General features: G+C 41.1%; 1 pseudogene; it reads left to right on the forward strand.

The window, feature by feature from the left end:
• The first annotated feature begins 2,460 nt into the window (after window positions 1-2,460).
• Window positions 2,461-3,172, forward strand: LOC148040442 (uncharacterized; annotated as a pseudogene).
• The last annotated feature ends 24,314 nt before the right edge of the window (window positions 3,173-27,486 follow it).

A 27,486-nucleotide genomic window follows, 5' to 3' on the forward strand; every position in this document is an offset into this window, starting at 1 on the left:
ATAGTGCGCATGAACAACCCATAGAGAGGAGAAAGAGGGAGGAGAGAGAAAGACTAGATTCTGATATCTCCATTCGGTCAGCCATATCTCGCACGAAGACCGGTGATATGATCAAGAAAGAATGGGAGTTTGCTGGCTGATCTATGATCTATGTGTTGTTTTGAAGCTCCATGCTTGATTGGTGGGGGGGGGGGGGGGGGGGGGGGGCGTTTTTTCCACGCTGTCGTATTGTTGCGCATCCGAGGTGTGGAATCCATCAAAAAGTTGTGTGTGTGACATTTGTTATTTTGTACATACTTAGTTGTTGTGTTTGCATTTTTGTTCTGCATGGGCAGTATAGTGGAGAGGGGTCTGGAAACATGAAGGGTAGAAGCTGAGAAGCCATCCGGACTTGCTGATGTCCATTTGTGCGAAGTTTCTATCACCTTTATAATCTCCAAAGTATAGCACCTAACATGTAGAACTTTCTAACAAAGAAGAGAGAAATGACACAACTCTTGACTTACAAAAGAAACCCCAAGATATTCATCAAAATCAGGTATCATGAAAGTTAAGAGATCAGGTATGTAGATCCAAAACAGAAATGTGGTTGACTTGGAGGCTGAGAATTATGCACAGCAGAGTGCATCACGGAATTGAGAAAGATCAGCATTTAAAGAATCTAGAACAGAGGGGTCACTACTGCGAGAAGGGGAAATTTTGGAAACAAGAGTTTTGGAATCACCTGAGCACCAGAAAACAATGTTTACAAGCAACACACATGCACCAAGACAGGTTACATCTGATGATCCTTGCAAGTCTCGTTTAAAGGTTGAGATAGACTTGGCATCTAGTACTATATGCTCAAGAAATGGGCTAAGATCCAAAGCTTGCATGCTGAAAGATAACCCAGACTGTGCTGAAGATACCCTTGGAAAGACGAGATTGGTACAAAATGTGTCAGGTGAGTTTTCTGGTCAAGCAGAGTCTAGTTCAGGCTTTTTGGGTACACAATTTGAACAGGAACATTCATGTGCTTCTTTATCAGCTAGAGAGGGGGTCCCTTCAAAACAACAAGACGTTATTGGAGATGTTGCAGGGCCTGGATTTGTCACTGCTGGTCAACTGCTAGGGGTCTCTTCCTCTGAACAGGGACAGGGAAGAGCGGCATCAAAACGAAAAGCATCATCAATTAATGACTCAGCTAGAAGTGCCCAATGATCTAGAGACTTAATTCCAACTAGAATTCAAAGATCAAGGAGGAGCAAACATCTTTCTGCAGGTGCAAGGACCTCAAGGCCCATTGATGTTGATGCTTTAGAGTCCCCGAATAGTATATGCTTGGAGGATGATCAAGAGTCACAAAAGGCAAGGCTTTGCAAGTGCTTGGGCTAGGATTTTCTGCCTTTCATGGATATTTCAAAGAATAGAGAATCCATAGGCCCAGCTGTTGTCCCTAAATGGTGGTATCTATAAAGAAGATATCATTATACCATGGCTTGATGAAGCAGAGGAACTCCTTTCATGGTAAATTGCAAAAGAACAGAGGATGCATAGGCCCAATGCTGCTTCTTCTACTGCAAAGAAAGCACTCAAAGCAAGAAGGCTAGGTTGCATTATGTCTTGATCGACATCATGCAAGATGTTTTGCTTCTTCTGTTGCAATGAAATCCATCAATGCAGGCCAGACTCTGGCTTTAATGGGGAAGAGCAGCTCAATCAACATGGTGCAAGAAGATTATGATGAGTGTTTACATGCTTATACATCCCAACTGCACTCAGAGTCTCCTACTGTGTTGACAATTATATTACCATGATGATTGTGGAATGCAGGAGTTTATAAGCATCTTGCAAGACTATAGGCAGAAGAAGAACCTCAATTATGCCAAGCAATTACATGCCTATATGCACCAACAAAATCTGGAGTCCAATCCAGTCGTTGGAAATTATCTTGTCCCTATGCTAGTGGAATGCGCGAGCTTGCCGGATGCCCAATATGTTTTTGATAAGATGTTTTTTTGAGGGAAAAAGGGGGCCACTTTTTTGGAAAAAGGGGACCTGCTTTGTATCGGGCCTAGGGAGAAAAAGCAAAGGCTGAAGACGCAAGCATCGGGGGAGAGATTTGGATCAAATCGAGAAGCTTTTGATTATGGTGGAGGAGAGTGTGTCAAGCGGGCAATCCAGTAGTATGTTGAGGGGCTTGTCAAGCTTGTTGATGAGGGGCGCACCGAGGTTCAGTCTATTGTTTAACGTTGGTGATACTCTGTTTGTCAGCGATTACAATTCTCACGACAAGGACCCTATAAAAGCACTCTCCTTCAGAATGCAAATCCAGTTTGCCATGTATTTGACTCAAAGGCCAAGGATGGCCATGACCTACTAATTGGTTTGAGTTCTGGAGACATCTATTATGTGTCTTTGAGACAACAACTACAAGATCCTGGAAGAAATCTTATTGGGGCATTCTGTTGTGGTGGTGATATCACTGCTGATATTGCCATTACTGCACTGAAATCGTGTCGTCCTTGCACTGGGAGCCTATCAAGATGATACTGTAGGTTATGTGAATGGAGATTTCACATGGGTCATTTGGGTTTGAGACAACGTCGTCAACATGAAACATAGGAATTGGATGAAGTCTCGTCTAAAAGTTATCAGCGCCGCAAACGAAGGTCAGGAAGTGTTGTGCCTGTCTGCAGATACAGATGTCAACATAGGTTATGTTTCTACTCACTGCGGAGCAGAGACAAGCTCTCTGTGGCTGGTTGGAGTACTTTTCCCAAAGCGGAGTTATCCTTTAGATGTGAATCCTATGATGAAGTGAAAGAGATATGTATATTCCTTTTGGATGAATTCTCCATACCACCAGAAAAAGCATTAACATTGCACATGCAGTAACTTGGTTCTCGCTTTCAGTACTGTGGAGCAACCAAATTCAGTGCCTTTGACTGCAAAGATTGGTCTCGCAGTTGAAGATGTGCTTTCTCTTCCTGCTCAATGCTGCTCAACAACAGCAGATCGAAGCCTAGCAATGTGGATAGGTGAAAACCTGTTCAATTTTATGCAGTCTTTTTGTTCCTTTGGAAGAGACATGCTGCTTATTGTTCTAATGGATATGTTGAATCAGTGGTTTAAAAAGTTCCAAGAGAAGCTTCATAGGGATTCAGACTACATGAAAAATTTGTTGACATGAGTTTTTGTCAAGACGTTTACTGGAGATACTCCCAATCAGATGTAGCTAATTGTATGTCTCATATTATCTAAAATTGACCTTTCAAATTGAATCTGATCTCGCTAGATTGATCTTCTATCTTGAAATTTGTCAAGGTCTTCTATAGAGGCGACTTAGCTTTCAAGAACCCTTCGACAGTGCGTCATTCATGGTGATAACATGTTTCTGCCTACGTTGAAAAAAATGGGGGGGGGTGGCCCCTCCCAAAGGGCACCCCCTTTAGCCTTAATTTTTTGTCCACCTCTTCATTCTTGGCCGGTTTCTGGCATCTTTTGCGTCTAGGCTCCAATTCGGCCTCTGAAAAATCTTGCGCGTCCGTCTCAGTGTCCTGCCTTGATTGGCAGCTCCTAGCATCCCGCACGATAGTCGAAAAAATTATGAAAAATCCAGAAGTGTCGCTAGGACACCTTTTGAAAGCCATCCTTTGCTTGACGCTTAAAATCATCTTAGCTGCAGCCACCGCCTTTGATGTTGAAGATTTTTTCCCTAAATTTCGGATTTTTTGGCAAATTTTAGGCACATTTCGGGCTCAAAACTCTACTCTCATTGGCGACCACGGGATAGGGCGACTCAGCCTGTCAAATCCCACAACAAATCTGCACAAAACAACCAAAGGAAGCATCAAGCTAATACAAAATAGATACATACTAAAACACAGCACAATGCTCACCCTACCCCTAACAAAACCAAGGCATGAAATCCACAAGGAGTAGGCCTAGCATAATCTGATAGAAGGTCCGAAGCTAGTCACTAACCGACTGCTCCAACATGGCCAAACTAAAAAGAACTATCAAAGAGGTCGCCCTAAGTGGTAGTCTGAACTACCTACCTAACTAAGGACAACACACCCAAAAGCTCCTACTAGGTGAGGACTCCTATAGCCTGATCAAGAAGTATTTTCTTTTTAGTGCATTTCTTCTTTTAGGTTTTTATTTTACCATACTCGGGTGTGTAAAAAGGAGGGAGCTGAGAATAGTGACCCAAGGAGAACAAGGCATCGGCCTCGGGTCCTGTCTTAGTACCCAAGAACCTACCAAGCCCTCGCGAGGTGATACTTAATCCTTTTCGAACACTCACTTTTATTTCGCTCCAACCTTCCTTTCTTTTTCTTATGGCAAGATGTCATCCCAAGGAAGGGCAAGGCATCGGCCTCGGGTCTGACTCGTCCCCAGGAACCTACTAGGCCTTCCCAAGGGGATGATCAACTGCTTCTAAGATTTTTTTCCTTCTGCTATTCTTGTATAGGGGTTAGAACCCCTTTTTACACACCTTTGTATATATTTTTCTTTTAGATATTCAGGGTTTTTTTTTCTTCCCTTTCCTTCTCTCTATCATCATCATTTTTTCCTCTGGTAGGCTTCTCTAACTACCTCACAACTAAGAAGAACTTCTAGAATGGCTGCATAGCAGGCTAGCAAAACAAGGTCACTAGAACTACCTTCTAAAACAGATCTCTCGATTGCCTGGCAATGTCTTTACAGCAAGCAACGACTACTCAGACCTCCCTTAGCCATACCTAACCTAAACCTGGGACTTCATGCCTTGGACATCGGTCCCCAAAAAGAAAAAAAACTCCCCTATAAGTACACAGACACATATAGCATAAAAAACACAGTGCTCGTAAATGAGAGATATCACTTAGATAGTGCCACGAGAAGCTTCCGCATGACATAGGCTCCTTTCAAACTCTTCTTTGAACCTGTCTAGCACAGGACTAAAACAAGAAGCCATTAACTGCAGCCGAACTAAACAGATGACTGGCCCTCTTGGCCTAATGAAATAAAGCATTTCACTACAAAAACTGATCGGCCTTCTTGGCCTAATGAAATAAAACACTAAAACCTCGCAAAACTAGCCCTCTTGGCCTAACGAGATCAAACAAAATAGCACCTACACATCCCTCCCTGAAGTAATACCGATATACAATAATATGCTCCCTTCCAAGGAGGAAAAATAGGGCTCGCAGCCTTAAGCTAAATGCATAAGATTGTGACCCATCCCTCCTGCATATATAGCAAGAGGCGTACGCATAACATGTTGGCTAATCAGCCTATGGGTCCAAGATAACAACGGTAGATGGGTCTCAGCTACTCTTTGCATCACCCATATCAACCATCGCCTACCATATATTGCATGCTCTGATAACATTCCCCACAAGTGATCGGGTCCTATCTCATTATTGATAGCAATATCCAAACTAGGACCATAGCTGAAGAAAATGTCTTCTTCATAAGCAAGGTTTGCTAGTGAATCTGCAAACTAATTCCAGTAACGTGGAATTAGCTAAAGAGACACTCTGTCAAACTTCTCAAGTAGGGTCATGACAGTGCGATATTACATACAAAGGATGGGATTTCGCACTGTGTATGTCCCAGCTAGCTGATTCAAGATCAACTGGGAATCCTCTTTTACTAACAACTGGTGAATACCACCTTGCTTGGCAATATGTAGTCCCATAATCAAGGCTTTATACTCCGCCATGTTGTTAGTGAAATCCTACCCCGAGATAAGCAGCTAACTTCATCGTAACTCTACGTTGGGGATCTCGAATTACTACTCCAACACTCCCTTTTTTATTAGGGCCCCTGGACACTCCGTCAAAATATAATGTGTACATCCACAATGGGTTTACACAGCCTGCCATCACGAACTCCTCTATTCATAATTATGATAGTCAAAATTTAGCATGTTTAGAGGATGAACTGACAGCTCCATCCCACCTTCTTCATGAAACTTAACAGGCATACTTGTCAACATTCATAAGCACTGAAGACTTTGATCTCCCATACAAAGGTTTCGCCTTCTTGCTCAATCACTTTGTATCTTTTGCTCCACCAGATAAGCTTCCCCTGATGGTATCTCTGCTCTAGATGTGGGTGCTCCAGATAAGGGATTAATCTCGCCCCATCAACCAACTTAAGCTCCTTTTGCAAGTCTCCAATCAACCCCATCCTGGGCCTGCAATGCATTTTTTTCGCATTAGCATACTTAGAAATAATAAGGTTTAATCTTATTAAGATTAACCTTATTTTTAAATTATACTCCCTACAGATCAGCTAGTAGAGCCGTAGACCTATTTTTCCCTATCCTAACAATCTTGTAGGGGCCATGCCATCTAGGTTCCAGCTTCCCTGGAAACAGCTCCCTATGCGCATCGTAGTATAGAACTAATTGCCCTTTTTTAAAGGTATACTTCTTTGCTTTAAGGTCGTGCAACTGCTTCATCCGACGTTTAGCTATCTCCTGGTGTAATAAGCTCTACAATTTCATCCAGGTGGGCTATGGTTGTGAAACATTCAAAGAGTGCATCCTCGTCTCCCAAAGAGTGGTTAATTTCAAACCATATGGTTGGCAACTCGATTTCGAGGGGTAACACACACTCTTCCCCATAAGCTAATTTAAATGGAGTATGGCCGGTAGCTCGCTTGAATGTTGTATTGTACACCCATACTGCCATATACAACTTCCTGTCCCAGTCTCGTTTCTTCTCAGAGACTATTTTAGACAAGATACCCACAAGCTACTTATTAGTACTTTCGACTTGTCCGTTTGCTTGCAGATTATAGGGGGTCATTTTTTTGTACTGATTTGCCAAGCTTCAGTCAGGCTTTTGATCACTTTATTCAAAAAGTGGGTTCCACGGTCCGACACTAGTTCCTTCGGTGGTCTGAAACGGTAGATAATCTGCTCTAAAAGAAAACTTACAGTCTCTTTTGCATTGACCTACCTCGTCGTCCATGCTTCTGACCATTTTGTAAAATAATCAGTTGTTGCTACTATAATGTATCTCTTCTGAGTAGTAGACGACGGGGTGATAGGACCCACAAAGTCAATGCCCCACTTCTCAAATGGAAGGATAGCCATGATAGGCGTAAGTGGGCGTTTCCTAATCTCTTTGCTGTCATGTCTTTGATAGGTATCACATCTCTTAACGTACTCAAAGGAATCTTGGAAGATGGACGGCCACCAATATCCAACTCTTAAAGCTTTCTGTGCTGTCAACCGTCCAGCGAAGTGCCCTCCACACGCAGAGTCATGGCACTCTTCCAAGATGAAAGGAACCTCGTCACGCATCACACATTGGCGATAGATATCATCAACACCCTGTCGATATAGTGTTCCTGTTGATCAAGGAAAACTTCAAAGCCTGTTGTCTGATTTTCCACTTTTCAGATTTTGATAAACCAGTTCGAGTCTCTCCTATTGATAGATAATGTGTGATAGCAGCATACCAAGATGGGATAGAAGCTGTATCAATTTTAAACATTTCTTCAATGTCACTAAAGTCTCTTTCGGCTCCTCGAAATCCACAAGGCATTCCACAACACCCTGCAACCTTGGTGGCTTACTCTTAATCTCATAATCGAACTCATGCAACGTGATTAACCACTTTGCCAAACAATCAGGCGGTTGTAGCTTGTTCATAAGCAATCTAAGCCCTTTCACCTTCGTATAGAAAACTGCCTTCTCATAGAGGATGTAGTGCCTGAATTTTTTAGTCGCAAAGACCATCGCAAGGCACAACTTCTCCATGTAGGTGTAGTTAATTTCTAATATGCCCAATTTTCAACTAGCAAAAGCTATTGGATGATACCACTTTTCCTCCCATATTTAGGCTAAACAGCAGAGCTGATCCTATACATGGTGACTGCTGAAAATATGTAAAATATCTCGCCTCTTTTAGGTGCTTTTAAAACTAGTGCTTTTACTAGCTCCTGTTTCACATCCTTGAAAGCTACCTTACAAGGATCGCTCCATACAAATAGACAGCTAAAGGATAATAAGTTCGTTAGTGGCAACATTCTTTCTGCCAAGGCATTTATAAACCCCCGATAGTACCATATCGATGACAAAAAGCTATGTATCTCTTTCGGAGTGCATGGTGGACTCATAGTGACTATAACCTTGATCTTTTCACGGTCAGTCTGAACTGACCACATGGCCTAGCAATAGCCCATAAGGCACTCTAAAGACACACTTCCATGGGTTAAGAGCAATACAAAATTGTTTGCAGTGCTCAAAGCACTTTCTTAAGATAATCAACATCCTTTCCCTTACAGTGGCTGCCCCTAGGTCATCGATAAATACTTTCAACTCATCTGGGGAGATGTCACCAAAGGTCTTGTCTGCTATTCATTGCCATGATCCAGGTGCATTGCACAAACCAAAGGCCATCACATGGTATGCAAAAGTACCAAAGACAGTAATGAAAGTTGTTTTCAACTTGTCCTCTTCTGCAATTGCCATCTGATTGTATCCTACAAAGCAATCCATAAATGAATATATTTCCCTACCCGCTAATTGATCCAAAATCTGGTCAATAAATGGAAACGAGTAGTAATCCTTAACCGTCTGCTTATTCAACTCTCTAAGATCTAGTTATTTTTCCTCTTCCTGATGACAACAGGTGAACACCATTCTGTGTGCTCTACATGGAAGATTAAACTAGCTTTCTGTAACTTTTGTTACTCCTCAAACAGCCCGTCCCTCAATTCAAAAGGCATATGCCTTACTTTCTGATGCACAAGACGACTGCCTTCTTTTACAGGAATAGTATGAACAGCCAGGCTGGGAGGAATGCCTCTCAGCTCGTCATAACTCCAAGCAAAGATGTCACGGAATTCTTGAATCAAGGACACATAGTCCTCCCTTTCTGTTGAACTGAGCATGGAGCCTAATTTAATTGGTCGCGAATCATTTAGCGTGCCAAGGTCCAACTCAATCACATCCGCATCTCTTATCCTATCTTGAGGCTCTATCGGCTCATTTAGAGTTATCTAATAAATATCCTCTGTAGTGGACCCCTCTTTAGATTCTTCACTGGATGATGTCTCACTCTACCAGATGGATCATCTGTTGTTTCTAATTCAGTAGAGGATAAAGGAACTCTCTCACTCTGAGGAGACTTAGGGTAAGCATCGACTATTACTCGATTAGCACCTCTACCTAGAACCACTCGACCGGCGGGTATATCGACTTGACAGTCTGTTCGTAAGATCCAAGGCCTGCCTAGCAAGACTCAATAGCTAGGACGTCCTACAAATCTTATCACCCTAAAGTCCAAGAAGCATTCTACACTTGCAACTATAACATGGACTTTAGTAACGCAACCTTCTGGTTGCCTTAGACTATCATCAGCCATTCTAAGAAGGGTGGAGCCATCTTTTTGGATGCCTAGACCCAACCTCTCCATCAACTCTAAACTCATGATATTGACGGAGGACCCAGTGTCTACGATAGTATGCTCCACTAATATTCCATCCACGTATGCTGGAACCCTAGGGAAATTCTTTTCAACATGATCAAACCAATCTTCCCCTACTCATGCTATGCCCAAAGGTTCTATAATATACCCAATACACAGGATCTTCTTGAATTCCTTGTGTACTCCTGGAGATAATTTAATCAACTGTAAGAGATTTACATCTGGTTTGACTTTGCAAAGAGAACTTGCTAAATCAAAATCATGATAGGTAGCCAAAGCTCTCTTTTCTCGCCAAACCATTCTTTCTTTTGGTCTCGGGACCGGCTTTGGTGCTTCTTTTTTAGCTCTTGCCTTCTTTCTTGGCACTTCCTCATCCTTCTTAGGATTGACTTTTCTGTCACAACAGGCCTTAGAGGTCCACCTTCCACGCCAGGATTCAGGACTTGCGTCCCCTTATCCCCTTGCTTAGGGTTTTCCTCGATCGGTTTTGCATTATCATTATCACCCTCTTTAGCCTTTTGGCCTTTTGTCACGGCTCGTAGGTTAGAGGTTTCAGTGCCATTGACGCGTAGAGCCTCGATAAGGCTGACTCCATTGCCTTGTGGCAACTCCTCTATAGTGGCCTTTCCCCTTTGCAGTATTGGTCTTGGTCCATCATTTTGCTGGAGGTTATTACCTTGCGCTCTATGATTAAGTGGACCTGGCTGTTTACTCCCTTGTTGGAGGGAACTAATCTTACTCCAACAAGTAGTGGCTAAGTGGCCCGACTTCCCACAAATATCACATTTAACATTTGGGCAGTTTCTAGGGAAATGTTGTCCGCCACACCACTTATAGCTGAATTTTGAGGGACCACCCTCTTCAAGGTGTCGACTCCCTATCAGATTCTGCTGCTTCTTCAAGAAATTGATGTCAACAGCTATTTGTCGATATTGTTCAGAAATCATGTCAGTGCAGTACTTCATCATATCCTTAACTTTGCCTTGATCATCTATCCATTGGCCTAACAATTTGATTGGGCATTGGTTATTGACTCACAGGAACAACATTAGGGTTCAAAGCTTGGCCTCCAACATTTGGTGGAGCCAATTGACTAGCCATAGGCATAGTCACACTGGGAGGAGCTGACAGCAAAGGTACATTTTGAACCATGCTTCCTCTCCCATTAGGGTTATTCATAGGCATCCCTTGACTTCCATTTATCAATGGTAAATTGCCTCCAGGTACTAGACCCGCGTTAAGATTTATTCGAGAGGAATAGGCCATTTGTAATCGTGACGCTACTCCTTCTGCCCGCATGATGGCGGTGTCTATATCAGCCAAAGCCACACTGCTCAATTGTACCTGAATATTGAAATCCAATCCATGCAAGAAGTATTGCAATTGGGCAGGCAGCCGGCGGAATAGGAATGTAAGTTTGTAACTTACGAAACACTTCCTTAAGCTTCTTGGCATAGGCTTTCACATTCTCATGGGGTTCTTGGCGCGTTACATTCAAAACACGCAACCAGTATTGGCCATCTCTTTCAGGGGCATATTCTCCTCGAAAAGCTGCATAAAATTGGTTGATTGTAGTTATGGTTTCAGTCTCTATGCTATGATACCATACTGTAGCCCTTCCTTTTAACGTCATGTTAAAGAACATCATAAGATGTCCCTCATCTTGGATGCGGTAATTAAACATTAATCTTTGGAATTCACAAATGTGAAACTCTGCATCTTCTTCCGCTAACCCATTAAAAATGGGCAAAGGAACTCCTAAAGCTGGCAGATCCGACGTCCCTGCAGGAATTGCAATGGGTTGTGCCATGATGACAATCGGATTGACAATAGGAGTTTGGACTGATGGGATCACACACCCCACTTGAAGTGGGTTGACTTGGTGGAAGAGAGGAAGAACTTGCGCTTTCTCATGTACCTTAAGGACTATGTGCAGCAGTTGGGTTACTAAGACCAATGCCTTTTATGTGTGTCGGGCTGCTCCTTTGAGGGGAATAGTGTCTTAAAATCTCCAACCGCCGTCTAGCCCTCTCAACACGTTCTGCTTTTTGTATTTTTGCTTGACGGTCCTTGTCAGAGGACAGAAACCAACTTTTTGGTCCCTCAAAACCCTAGATTCGAGAACCACCACTTGTTGGCAGCTCCCAGCAGACGCACCACTAAAGGGACCTCAAATGGGCCGGCACTGGCTATAGCACTAGCCGGACCTCATGCTCATAACAGACAAACACACCAATATGACCTCGCGGGCCAAGAGCATCTATCTGCTGCTAAAGGATGAACAATTCTAAAGCCTAGTCTATGAGTCTATAGTTCTGTAGTCCAACATTTCCCTTTCTATAAACTCCACAGAGGGAGAACCCATACACATTGGCAATAAATGCCACGATAATCACATACATAGGAGGCAACCTCTTATTGGAATCACATCAGCCCCACTACAACTCTCCTACATCGTAGGGATTGGCCCCTTGATGCGCTACTCAACATATAGAACAAACGAACAAACTCCACTCTTTCATTTTGAACGTATTCTAAGAGATACCATATGTCCTTACCAAATAATCCCCCAAGAAACGAACGTCTATCCTACGACTTAGGTTGCCTTTCCACACTCAAGCGTGGGTCATCGTAATCGAAAATAGGTGCTACGCATCCAGTTCTTTGTATTCTGATACCATGGTTGACATGCACATGCAAAAGTGGATGATCCTAAAGTGCTCAAACATAATTTTCAATCAGAAACGTGTTGCGCACAACCAGGCTTTTCAACGCTCATTCACTAACTCGTTGCGGCGATGTAAGGATAGCACCGAGGCAACGCCCGTGCTACTATCCTCTTAATTAAAATATACCAAACTCTATATCATGATATGCATCACAAAATCAGCAATTATCAGCATGCAAATCGCACCATTCAAACATCCCACCCCCTACATTTAGGTATTACTTTCATTGCATAGGTGTAAAGGTTCATTTTGTCATGTTTTGATGTATGAAAAGCAGTAAATCACAAACTTTGACAAAGAGATAGGGAAAACTGAGGCTAAACCTCATGCTTTGCTACTACCATACACATCCACCAACACTCATTATATTTTTCCTTATTTTTTTGAGGCGTATTTCTATTTTTTTCCTTATTTTCTCCATTTTCTTGATTTATTGGTCAATAAAATATGCTATTTTTTTATTTTTCTTGTTCCCATCACTTTAGCATACTGACATTCAATTTATTTTTCATTTTCCCCCCATAGGAACACATTTCACCCACCCAAAACGACAAAACTATCATTTTACCGCTTCAAAACCGCATTTCGGGTTTTGCGGGAATTTAAATAGCGTATGTAAATCATTGCAAAATCGATATTTTTTTATAAACATCAATTAAACATGGTGCAACCAGCACTCAAACAAATTTTCATCAAATAAAAACATTATTACCATCATAAAATACAAAAAAACCTTCATTTCCTTCATAAAAATAGTCATATCGTGTTTTTACGAAACCCAAGACGCATTAAATGACTACGTGATCAGCAGATAGAGCCTCCATTGCTCTCAATCCAATGTTGCACATCAATCTTCAGCATCTCCATCAATCTCCATCATCGTTTCCTTTAATCTCCTTCCCGATTCCTCCTTCAAGATAGTGCGCATGAACAGCCCATAGAGAGGAGAGAGAGGGATGAGAGAGAAAGACTAGATTCTGATATCTCCATTCGGTCAGCCATATCTCGCACAAAGACCGGCGATATGATCAGGAAAGAATGGGAGTGTGTCGGCTGATCTTTGATCTATGTGTTGTTTTGAAGCTCCATGCTTGATTTTGGGGGGGGTTTCCGCGCGCCGTTCATGGTGACAACATGCTGCCACCTGCGTTTAAAAAAATGGGGGGGTGCCCCCTCTTAAAGGGCACCCCCTTTAGCCTTAATTTTTTGTCCACCTCTTCATTCTTTGCCGGTTTCTGGCATCTTTCGTGTCCGGGCTTCGATTCGGCCTCTGAAAAATCTTGCGCGTCCGTCTCGATGTCCCACACTGACTGGCAGCTCCTGGCATCCTACATAGCAATCGAAAAAATTATGAAAAATCCACAAATGTTACTCCGGCACCTTTTGAAAGCCGTCCTTAGCTTGACACTTAAAATCATCCTAGCTGTAGACGCCGCCTTCAATGTTGAAGATTTTTCCCCTAAATTCCAGATTTTTTGGCAAATTTTAGACACATTCTGGGCTCAAAACTCTGCTCTCATTGGCAACCACAGGATAGGGCAACTCAGCCCGTCCAATCCCACAACAGATCTGCACAAAACAACCAAAGAAAGCATCAAGCTGATACAAAATAGATACATACTAAAACATAGCACAATGCTCACCCTACCCCTGACAAAACCAAGGCATGAAATCCACAAGGAGTAGGCCTAGCATAATTTGATAGAAGGTCTAAAGCTAGTCACTAACCGACTGCTCCAACACGGCCAAACTAAAAAGACCTATCAAAGAGGTCACCCTAAGTGGTGGTCTAAACTACCTACCTAACTAAGGACAACACAACCAAAAGCTCCTACTAGGTAAGGACTCCTATAGCCTGATCAAGAAGTATTTTCTTTTAGCATACTTCTTCTTTTAGGTTTTTATTTTTCCATACTCGGGCGTGTAAAAAGGAGGGAGCTGAGCGTAGTGACCCAAGGAGAACAGGGCTTTGGCCTCGGGTCCTGTCTCGGTACCCAAGAACCTACCAAGCCCTTGCGAGGCGACACTTAATCCTTTTCAAACGCTCACTTTTATTTTCGCTCCAACTTTCCTTTCTTTTTCTTATGGCAAGATGTCATCCCAAGGAAGGGCAAGGCATCGGCCTCGGGTCTGACTTGTCCCCAGGAACCTACCAGGCCTTCGCAAGGTGATGATCAACTGCTTCTAAGATTTTTTTCATTTTGCTATTCTTGTATAGGGGTTAGAACCCCTTTTTACACACCTTTGTATATATTTTTCTTTTAGATATTCGGGGTTTCCCCCCCTCCCTTTCCTTCTCTCTATCATCATCATTTTTTCCTCTGGCAGGCTTCTCTAACTGTCTCACAACTCCTCCGACAGGCCGTTTTTTCCGCGCGTTCATGGCGACAACATGCTGCCTGTGTTGAAAAAAAAGGGGGGGTTCGCCCCCTCCCAAAGGGCACCCCCTTTAGCCTTAATTTTTTGTCCACCTCTTCATTCTTGGCCAGTTTCTGGCATCTTTCTCGTCCGGGCTTCGATTCGGCCTTTGAAAAATCGTGCACGTCCTTCTCGGCGTCCCGCATTGACTGGCAGCTCCTGGCATCCCACACGGCAGTTGAAAAATTTATGAAAAATCCGCAAGTGTCACTGGGGCGCATTTTGAAAGCCATCCTTCACTTGATGCTTAAAATCGTCCTAGCTACAGCCGCCGCCTTTGATTTGAAGAATTTTCCCCTAAATTCTGGATTTTTTGGCAAATTTTAGGCACATTCCAAGCTCAAAACTCCGCTCTCATGGACCCCCCAAGAAGTAACTCATCCAAGCAAGGCATTTAATCAAGGGTCCTAATGAAAAGGAAAGAGTAAGAAACAAATGGATTGTTGAGATAGTGATGCCTATGGGCTACGCTACTTATCTTGATGCTCTAGGAGGTTGTTATGATGAAAATGCCCTATGTTGATGTATTTTGGTCATTGTCGATTCTCATGCTATTTTTCCATTTTTTTCATGTTCTAGGAGGTATATGGCATCTATTTTATCACAAAGACTCTTTTCTTCGATCTTTGGATTAAGGTTGATTGAGCTAGAATCAGTTTTATACTACAAAAATAAGATACATGTATTTGGCAGGTTGTTTTCCTTGAGATTAGTAGTTGAGAAATTCCAAAAAGATTGATATATGTTAAAGAGTTCTTGGGCCATTATTTTTTGGCTTTCTAGAGAACTCTTATTTTCATCAATTGGTCTCTTTTGAGCTTATATTTGGGCATATCTTGGTATTTTGCTCTCATATTACCTATCTTTGATTTATATTTGATCCTCTTTTGGTTATGCATTCTTGGTTGCCATGGATAATAGCATGTCATAAAAGTGCCTTTTAGATTTTAAAGTATCATTTTTTATTTGTAATATTTCACCCCACTCCCACATGGGAACAACCCCCCCCTTTTGCAATTAAAGGTAACTCAAAATATTTTTAATCCCCCTGTCACCTCCGCGGGGGAGGAAGAACATGATGATGACTATGATGGAGAGATGACACGGGTGATGACGTAAGGGAGAAGATGATAGCATGAAGGGAGGGAAGGAGGTGATGATGTGGAGGCGAGGGAGACATCAAAGAGGGAGAAGGAGCAGGTGACGAAGGAGACATGGGAGATGACAGAGAAGACCACAAGGAAGGTGAAGTGGAGGGGAAGGCCACATGGCCTACCACCCCTCTTTTGATCCTCTTTTGGTCCTCTTTTGGTGATGCATTCTTGGTTGCCATGGATAATAGCATGTCATAAAAGTGCCTTTTAGATTTTAAAGTATCATTTTTTATTTGTAATATTTCAAAAAGAAAAATGAAGATGATAGAAAAAAGTGGTCCACTTTTGGAGGAAAGGAAATGTTTTATATTTGATCCTCTTTTGGTGATGCATTCTTGGTTGCCATGGATAATAGCATGTCATAAAAGTGCCTTTTAGATTTTAAAGTATCATTTTTTATTTGTAATATTTCACCCCACTCCCACATGGGAATCACCCCCCCCTTTTGCAATTAAAGGTAACTCAAAATATTTTTAATCCCCCTGTCATCTCCGCGGGGGAGGAAGAACATGACGATGACTATGATGGAGAGATGACGCAGGTGATGACGGAAGGGAGAAGATGATAGCATGAAGGGAGGGAAGGAGGTGATGATGTGGAGGCAAAGGAGACATCGGAGAGAGAGAAGGAGTAGGTGACGAAGGAGACATGGGAGATGACAGAGAAGACCACAAGGAAGGTGAAGTGGAGGGGGAGGCCACATGGCCTACCACCCTTCCCCCCCCTCTCGACTAGTCCGCCATGCCAGTGAACAGTTGGTGGGTGGGGTGAACACTGCCACCACCACTACTCCAGTTTCTCCCCCCATGGTAATGGAGAGGAGGGCAGCACGGTTCACAAAGAGAGAGAGAGAGAGAGAGAGAGAGAGAGAGAGAGAGAGAGAGAGAGAGAGAGGGGGGGAGAACCTTCTAGAAGGTTCCCCTTCTCTTCCCCTCCTTAGATGGTGACCACACGCTCCTTCCTTCCCCCGCGAACTTAATCCTTTTTTGTGTGAACCGCCACTAAAAGGCCACTAAAGTCTTGTGCGAACCGCATCTAAAAGAAAAGAAGATTGAGGATGGTCCCCAAGCGAAGAATGTCACATGCAAATGGCAATCCTGCAACGAAATCCTCGAGCAAGGGCATCACTACCAATCCAACTCTGGTACCAGACGTAAGTAATGTATTTCCAAATTAATAGATGTTTGCTTTGATTTCTGCATGAGATGCGTTAGACCGTGCTATGCCGCACGAAAATAGGTTAACTGAAAGGATAAAGTTCATCTCAAATATTCGAGGATGAAGTTTGCGAAGTGCTTGTATCAAGGGAAGTTTATTGCCCTAGTGGCTACACGACGAATCCATGCATAGCATAAGCAGCATTTAAGATCGTAACATATTAAGCATCAATAAGTCTTCGATTAGTCCTTACCTAGGACAATATTGTTTAGGGTTCGCAAGGTTACCCTAAGGTTTATGCACATAGACAATACACGCATGGGGAAAGAGTATATGCAACATACGTCAATGGTACATGAAATTATCTTGCATTAAAAGTCTTACACTTGCATCCATCCTATGAAGGTTTTGCATTAAATAATGGTTAAAGAGTTTACCTTGTGATACCAAAACATAAATTGATTACAACTTGCACAATAAATTTCGGAACTATTTTACATTGGAAGATAGTCTTGCATCGTTACAAATTTGTCTCGCATTCCTTGCCTTGGGAGAAACAAAGATAAGGTCAAGTTAAAAGTACCACATAGTATTGCGCTAGGGAAAGGCTCAAAGATAAATATCACTTAGAGAAGAGGCATAAATGCTCTTGCCAAATTTATTATCTCACATTGAAAGTATAGGACTCACGTCTTGTACAGTGTTTGAAACCTTAGCGTATGCCCTAGCCAAAGGAAGGGAGTGTTGAGTAAAATTTTACATAGAATCGCTCTTTGATCCCAAGGGGGAGAACTGATATGTGGATAGGAATGTTATCGTGTCTATTCTTGCAATTTTGAAAAAAATACAATTGGTTTTGTTGGTTGTAAAAACATGCTTTTATATTCAGCAATTTGTTGGATTGTTGTTTGGATAATTATTCTAAGTACTTATGTTTGATGGTAAATTCATGGCAGGGGTCTGTGATGATAAGTTGCCATGGAAATAAAGGAATGTTTTTTGAAAGATGATATTAGGCTGATTGCCTTGATTGTGCTTGATTCTTAACTGGATTAATTAAGGAAATGATATTTTGCACGGGTGAATCACCTCCAAGATCGCACTGTGAATTAACCGGAAAAGGGCACTGCTTGATTCATGGAGCGATGGTTGAGTCATGAAAAGGCCAATTGCAGAAATGGTGTCTCACTCCTAGGCTGCTCATGGGTCAGGTGAAGCTCTTGACACCCGTTGCCTAGTGCGGAACAGAGTTGAAGACTACCATGGGCCCAACGTCTCTGGTGTTGGAAGATCCTATTCCAGATAAAGGATGGAAATTGTGGTTCCATGGGATTTGGACCAGTTACTTATGTATGGCAAAAGGGATGTATAATTTCTCTTGTATGGATAGGAGACAAAGATTAACTTGAAGATAAGGAACTTGTTTGTAAAAAGGACTACTTGCTCTATTTTCGTGTTCATGCCATAAATTACGCGAATGAACCTTGTTTCTAAAAGGCTTAATTAAGAAAGCTGATTGTAAATGTCGCACATGAATGTGATAGGACCTAATTAGAAAACTAAAGCTATCAAGGGAAGCAGGTGGGCGGATTCCCCGATGAGTCTGTCCTATAGCAGGGTGGTCCAAAGAACTGGGAGGCATCTCACAAGGTTTACTAATGTTTAACCCCTGGAAATTGTTAGGATAGAAACCCTGTTTCATGTCAATTTAGGGGACCCGAATGGGACTATGCCCTACGAGTAAAGATGTTGAGTGCATCCCTCTCATTTCCCATTCTCTTTGAACCAAGTGTGGCATGGATGTGCTTTGGCTTGGGTATCTATGCCTAAAGTAGGATGTCCAAAACCCAATGCCAGAATGTTGCCAGGAGACCTTGACCACTAGGAACTTAGATTTCAGGTCGATCCTAGTGGGTTCAGCCAAGAATGTTCCATTGTGAGGCGGACTCCAGAAACCCTAGGCACGACAAACCCCAGAACATTTCATGGGAGTGCCAAGGCAGCGACACTTAGAATCATTTCTCGATGGTGGACTACTAAAAAACGTGCTTGGACGGTGGGCATATTATAGTTGGTATCAGAGTGAAACTTTGTAATGATGTGATAGATTAATATATGGTTTGTAGATATATCCTAAACATAATAACCTAAGTGGTATGGCTTGATTGTCAGGCACCTTCTGCACCCACGAATATGGACATCCAAGAGAAGAATTTTCTTCTCAAGCAAGTTAAGGCACCTGAGTTTGGTGGAAAAGGAATAGATGTCGTAGCAGAGGCAGAGATATGGATTGAGTCGAAGGATGATTATTTTTCTTCTTCGCAAACTGCTTCTTCCAATCAAGTAATGATGGGCAAACTTAAGTTAGTTGGTCAAGCTCAGATATGGTGGAAACAATGGTGCAAAGATCTAGGCATTTCTAAAGCCACTGTCACTTGGGCTCAGCTGAAATATGTTGTACGCTCACGATACCTTCCGCCAACCTACCAAACTTTGAGGATGAATGAACTCTTCAACCTAAAGCAACTAAAATTAACCTTGGAAATCTACTACTCAAAGTTTGTAACCCTACTAAAATATGCACCGCCTATGGGTATTGTGCAACAAGTATCCAAGTTTTCTCTTGGCCTATACACTCCTCTAAACCACCGTCTTGAAGCAATGTGTCCAATAGACTTATAAGATGCATTACTTCAAGCAAAACCAATCATCCAAGAACTTGAACTAGGCAATTGTGACAAGGATGATTCTCGAGATCAGGACAAGAAAAATGCAGAGAGATAGGAATATCCGTAGGAGATGTCCCAACCATCGATGCTTCCACTGCAATGAGCTAGGGCACATACAAGTAGACTGCCCTCTGCAGAAGATATTGAGCCTTCAAGAAAACGAAGCTACACAAGTGCAGTCTTTGGATATATAATAGAAGAATCACATCAAGACAAAGATCTAGAACCCACTACACCTTTTCAGCATGACTAGAAATTCTAGAAATTTTATCGACATGTAATACAACTCATATTGGAATAAACCTTCTCCTTGTAAGTACAATTAGCAGCCAAGTGTCTACGAAGTAGCTAGCGTTAATCTCTAGATGAACCATTTTGTGTAGGAACAATAGAGTCAAAGCCGATTTATGCTACACTTGGTTCATGGAGAATGGGAAACGAGAGGGATGCGAAGCTCAACCTTTTTGCCCATAAGGCATAGTCCCATTCCGCTCCCATAAAACAACATAAATCGAGATTCTTACTCAATTGTCTCTAGGTCTTCACAGTTTCATTATCGCCTCTTTGAGAAAAGTTCCCAGCTAACCGGGACCACCCTTCCATAGGACGGACCCAAGTCATGTCCACCGCACTTTCCTCGGGTTGCTTAGTTATCTAATTACCTACCACATTATATTTGGCATGCAAAAGCAGCTTCCTTAATTAACCAATTTAAACACAGGTTCCTTCACGTAACTTAGTCACTAACATTAAAAAAAACAATGTCAAGCAAGTTTCTTTTTCAAATATTTGATCTTTGTTCATCATAATCTTGGAATACATCAAGTATCTTGCCCAAAGGCTATCCTAGCCAATCATCAGGATTGCTACTCCAAGTTTCACCCGTAGACTAGTACACAGGCCTCAAGATCCCATCTCGAGTCGTAAAGCATTAGGCCCTAGGTACTTGATGATCTTATAAGGTCCACAATACCTCAGACTTAGCTTCTTGTACTCTCCCAATGATACTGAACTCTTTTTAGGGCGTACACAGCTGAAGACCATATCACCTTAGATGAAGGATCTGTCTTGCCGTTTCAAGTCAGAGTAGGCCTTCTGTCTATCCTTGGCAGCTTGGATGTCTTGTCTTATTGATTTGGTTTGGTCATCCATGTCTTCCAGCATCTGTCTTGAAGCTTCTACCCTCAAAGTTGGATCCGAGAAGTTCAAAGGGATACACAATCATGCCCATACAATGCTTGAAAAGGGGTCATCTAAATACTCTATTGGTAAGAAGCATTGTAAGCAAACTCAACCAGTGGTAATTATTGAATCCAGTTTTTGGGTTCACGACAGCAGTATGCCCTAAGCATATCTTCAATGACTTGATTGACTTGTTTTGTTTGACCATCAGTTTGGGGATGGTAAGCTGTGCTGAAACATAGTTGAGTTTCAATAGCCTCAAAGATAGCCCTTCAGAAGTGTGATGTGAAAAGAGAGTCACGATCACTAAAGATTCTTCTGGGTAACCCATGAAGTTTGAATATTTCCTTGATGAATAATCTTGCAATGTCTGAAGCTTTATAGTTCATCTTGACAGGGATGAGATGTACGACCTTGGTGAGCATATCTATTATAACCAAAATAGAGTTATATCCTCCCTGAACTTGGGGTAAGCCAACAATAAAGTCCATACTAATGAACTCCCATTTCATTTGTAGAATTTCAAGTGGTTGCAATTTCCCAGGCATTTTAACATGTTCTGCCTTAATGCGTTAACAAGACAAACATTTCGTGATATATATTTGAGTACGTCTCCCTTGATCCTTTCCCAACTTCTATAAAGAGTTTTTTTAGGGCGTCAATGGATGCTTCTGCTGCAAGCTCGTTCTCATCCTTGATTCTTACCTTCTCTCTTCTCACATACCTCTGGACTTGTTCTAGCGCTTGCCTCTTGATTGTGTCATTCATCAGGGGTTGGCTCCAGCCAGTTGGTCTGTACTCAATAGAATAGAATCAAAGAGGGCTTCACTCTCTCGAGGATTCTCTGGCCAACATCTCTTCTACTTCCTTCTTTTCAACATTTCTAAATTCATCTTTCAAACCACTACAGAGAGGGAGATATTCCGTTTTGAAAGTATCAAAACTCATTCTTCTTAGGATCGTTGTTGTGCCATCATCATAATAATACCAGCTTTTGATGGTTTCAATAGTGTATGTTGTAAAGAACACTCTATCTACCAACTTCTAATGGGTTGCTAATTGGACAAATAGAAGATTGTCAGAACACCAAGCATCCCATGTATCTTGCTGTGGAGCATCCACGAACAAATTCCAACTCTTTTCTTTCTTGTTTTCGTGAACCTCCACTAGCCACGACTCTTGAAGCTTCTTCGTGATCGCCCACTTAATGATGTCTGGAAACTTCTCAATGAATGACAAATCTTCCATGGATGGTCATTCTCTTTGTTTCTACCCTTTAGTTTGTTCCTAAACAATTTTCCACCAAGATGCAAGTTTCTGTTGCTTCAATAGGAAGAGGAAATAGTCCACCACATAGAGCTTGCATCATGATGGTAATATATTTTCGCCCTTGTGGAATGAACTTCTTGTAGAAAGTGGCTTTGGCAATAATATTCTCCAACTCTTCAATGGAAGAAAGAAATTTGCAAGCATCCATTGAATTCTTCTCTTCTTAGTAATGCCAGTTCCTTCATTTTCAGCCTCTCTCGATGCTTGTTGATGGCAAGTTTCCCTAGCTACGCACCAAAAACATGGAGCCCCGAGAGGAACACTAAAGAAATGGGGTTTCTAATTCAAGAAAATATATCTTGTATCATCAATAAGATTTTATTTTATTCTTTTGAAAACCAGAATAAGAAAAAGAACCACTCTTCACGCAGCATCATAGTAGATATCAATAGGGATTTGATATAATCAACCATAATCTTCAACATTTTCATAGAATCCATCAATAGAACAAGGAACACAAAGGAATACACCACTTTTGAAATCAATCACATAGTATTCATTTTCATTGTCTTCATAGCTCTCTCTCTATCTCTCATTGTAGATACATTGTTTTTAGGCATAAAACTAAGTTTCTCTCACTTCTCTCTCTCATATACTCTTGATCTCTCAATAATACATCATAGCTTCATTAAAATACTCAAGAATGACATTCAATTCTCCTCTCTTGGTCATGGATACACCTCCCAAAAGGTATATTAGATGCAATCACATAGTATTCATTTTCATACATTGTTTTTAGGCATAGAACTAAGTTTCTCTCACTTCTCTCTCTCATATACTCTTGCTCTCTCAATAATAAATCATAGTCTCATTACAATACTCAATAATGGCACTCAATTATCCTCTCTTGGTCATGGATACACCTCCCAAAAGGTATATCAGATGCGAAGAGGCACCAGAAACATCATAGTGTCATGTGAGTTCTGGCTTGTGTCATTGCTATTCTATAACCTTCTGTGAATCTTCATCAGCTACTTCTTCACTTTAATTATCTTGAATAGAGATTCCATTCATCCTTTCCTAAAACAAAAACACTTCCCAAAATATCCATACATCCAACATAACACTTAACAAAAACGAACATAACAGACTACAGAGCAACAGAAATACACAACAACATAATCACAAAACCTTACAGAAGATCAACAAAGACCATGAAAACCATAAAAACCAAACCAAAACCAATTCAATATTTCATAAAACTTTTAACACAACCTCAACATTTGAGAGGTCATTGAGGACAAGTCCATTGAGCTTGTCAAGATCTCAGTTGACCAAAATCATATAGATTTTGTTATTAAAAGTCTTTCACCGGAGCATTTTGCCTTTCTTAAGAAGTTGACGGAGATGACGTAGTTTCTTATCCTGTTATACTTATACACATTTATAATTTGTCACGGTTTTTTCTTATTCTCTATTCACTAGGGGCACATTCTCCTTTAAGCGAGAGATTGCTGGAGATAAAGACACATGTGCATTGTCATCCATGCATTAGTTACATTGACAACACTTGCATCGTGTATTAGTTACTAGTACACTTGTATTCTACAGGTGGTAGGTGCCCATCACTGTCACATCATTCTTTATTCTTTGAATGACATTTGAATAAAGAGAAGGCCCATCAAACATTGTGACTATTGGAGTTCCCAGATCTTGTGTGTCTCCCTCTCTCTCTATTTTTCTCTTGCTCCTATCATAGCTCTTTCTTCCACTCCATGCTTCCACTTCACGGCTTAGTTCCTTTTTTCAGCTCCTAAGGAATTGATGAAAATTTCAGTAGCTTGATTCTCTGTGTCGACATAAACCAAGTCAATATCGCTTGTTAGAACCCACTCCTAACGAATGAAATGGTAATGGACCTCTATGTGTTTGTTTCACACATGATACATTAGGTTTCTAGACAATTTAATGCTGCTAAGGTCATCATAGTAGTATATGATAACCTTATTATCTTCTTGCATTCCAAATTACCAAGTAGCTTGCATAACCAAGCTACCTCACATGCTGCAATTGCAACAACTCTATACTTTGCCTCCATACTAGACAAGGCAACTATTGGTTGTCGTCTCTTGCTGGTCCAAGTAACAATAGCACTTCCAAAGGAAAACATTAAACATAATACTACTAGCCTAATCTACATTTGTATAACTATGCAAATCCAATGGTACAATTACATGATAGAATAACATTTAGTCTAATGTGGACTTGACATAATGCAATGTGTGCTACATTGCACCCAAATATGGCTTTCGTGGAAGCTACATGAACTGACTCTCTAAACCAACCATGTAGTTTAGGTCTAGCCTAGTGAGATTGTCAAATAGATAAGGCTACCCACAATCTTTCGATACATGGTGACATCCCCAATCAAGTCACCCTCATATGTATTAAGCTTAGCATTAATATCCAAAAGTATAGAAATAGACTTGCAATCAACCATACCATACTTTTTAAAATATCCAACGCATACTATCTCTATGACATCCATGTATCCTATGGAGTTTGGATTATCTTTATGCAAAGAAAGTAGCACAGCTCTCTTAAATCCTTCATTCCAAATTTAGCCTTGAGAAGACCCTTCACATTGTCAATCTTTGTCTCAATATCACCCATAATGATCAAATCATCCACATACATAGTAATAACCACAATATGCATATCACTCTCACATACATAGAGTAAGTGATCATTCTGTGCTTTTCCAAATCCAATGATGACAAGGTATTTTACAATCCTATCATGCCTTTCCCTAAGTGCTTGTTTTAGTCCATACAAGGCCTTACAAAGCATACACACATAATATGGATGATTCTCATCTATATAACTAGGTGGCTATTGCACATAAACTTCCTCTTGCAACTCCCCATGCAAAAAGGTATTCTTAATATTTATTTGATGCATGATTCAAATTTTTGATGTAGCCACTACTATGATAACCCTTATTTTATCCACTGGAGAAAAGGTATCCTCCTAATCAATACCATGAGTCTACGCTTACCCTTTGGCAACCAGTTGTGCCTTATAGCATGCAATAGATCTATCTGACTTACCCTTAATCGTATAAACACATTTTGTAGCCAATAGCTTTCTTGTCTTTAGGTAAGAGCACTAACTCCCATGTGTCATTATCCATAAGTGCAGCCATTTCTTGATATGTAGCATGATCCCAATACTCATTACCCACCACATCCTCAAAATAAGTAAGTTCTATATCCTATACAACCTTAGCCATCTATACATAATGATAAGCTACATAGCTATCATATGTCAATTACTACATTGGCTTTCTCACTCTACTTGACCTGCGTAGACCTCGATCACTACCATAGGTGCTTTAGCATCCCCTTGTGCCTTCCGCACACTAGATGTTTTAATAGATATAATCCCAAACTCCTCATCCAAGTTCTACTCAGAGCCATTTGAATCATCATCAACATGAGAGAAACCTAATGATACATCTATCACAATTAGTAAATTTTCACCTTTCTCTTTACCTTTTCTTGACATCTGTAAAGTACTTAGTGATGTAACCTGTTACCTCAATCTACCACTCTAAGGTCTATCAATAGAACCACGACTAGGAGACTATTATGATCCACTCAATGTCTATGACCGCAAACCTATTTTTTGCACATCCACACTCATGCTTATCAACCCCAACTACATTCTACACATTGCTGATACTTTTAGATGGGATAGATTTGTCTTTCTACCCATTGACTTCTCTTCAGGTTTCATACCATGTATAGCAGTAATTGGTCTCCTGTTCATTATATATATAGCAATAGCATCTACTTTAGCCTAATAGTAATGAGATAAGTTTCTTTTTGACATCAATGCATGAGCCACCTTTGCAATATGCCTATTCTTTTGCTCAACAATTCCATTTTGTTGTAGAGTATTTCTACATGTATACTACCTCTGTATATCATTTTTCTACAAAAAATAAAAAACTCATTGGAGAGATATTCTTCCCCTCTATCTGATCTTAGGTATTTAATATGCAACCCTATCTCCTTCTCAACCAAAGTCTGAAATCTTTTAAAGTGAGCGAACACCTCACTTTTCTCATGTACAAAGTAAACCCATACTTTGCGAGTATGATCATTAATGAAGGAAATATAATACCTGCAACCAGTCAAAGTTGTAGTCTCTATAGGAACCCACACATTAGAATGTATCAATTCAAATGGCTTCTTGTATATATGCTTTTCATGTGGAAATGAGTACCTTGCTTGCTTTCCAAGTTGACATGCTTTACATACTTTGTGCATCCCATCAACTCTAAAATTAGGCAAGTCATCCATAATGTGTTTTGACTACATGTATTTCAGCCTTCCCACATTCACATGACCAATTCTCTTATGCCAAATTTCAATATGAGCCACAATACCTAAACTTTGTGTAAGTATGGTAGCATCCATTTCAGGTAGACTTACATCAAGAGTAAAGAATCTGACAATATGCTTTCCTTTTGCAATTATCTTGTAATTATTTTTTAGATCTTTAATATAACAACCATTAGATGTGAATTGAACTTACAATCCTTGTTCTACCATCTCATCAACAAAAACCAAATTTTTTGGTACATTCACACATTAGCCAAGTGCTTAATTTTGCCATCCTGCATACTCAAAGGAACATTTCTATTATGAGTAATGGGGTAAGCTATATCATCCCATGTCTCCACATAGTGTGGAAACTCTGGACTGCACATCTCTCTAAACCACTCTCCATGAGAAGTCATGTTGTTATAGAGGCACTTTGTAACGTGTCCTCTTAGTATCATCTAGGACACGTCTTAGCAGTCCATCGAAAAGGATGTCTAGAAAGCTCCGCCTAGCACTCCCATGGAATGTTACGGGATTTGCGATCTAGGTCTTCCTGCGTCTGCCACGTAGCGGAAGTATCCTGGCCGTTCCCACTTCGGATCGACCGGAATTAGGGTTTTTCTGATTGGTTATTAACTAACAGCAACTAGCGTCGGAGCCGAGCGAATTTACTTTACGCAGAAATGCTAGATCTGAAGCGAATTCACACTGCACTTGGTTCAAGGAGAATGGGAAATGAGAGGAATGCAAGGCTCAACCTCTCTGCCATAAGGCATAGTCCCCTTCCATTCCCCTAAAACAGCATAAATCGGGTAAGACGTAACTCTAGGTCATCGCTCTTGTTATCCGTTTTGATGATGATGATCATCCCGCTGTTCTTCGAGATTTTTGAGAAAAGGTCCCGGCTGACTGGGACCCCATCCTCCACACTTTCCTCGGTTTGTTTTAGTTATGTAATTATCTAACACATTAATTTGACATATAACAATCAGCTTCTTTAATTAATCCTGTTAAGCACTGGTTCCTTCACGTAATCTTAT

Source organism: Lygodium microphyllum, chromosome 2 (genome assembly GCF_053477565.2).
Source record: "Lygodium microphyllum isolate KBCC chromosome 2, Lygodium_microphyllum_v1.1.10, whole genome shotgun sequence".
NCBI lineage: Eukaryota > Viridiplantae > Streptophyta > Polypodiopsida > Schizaeales > Lygodiaceae > Lygodium > Lygodium microphyllum.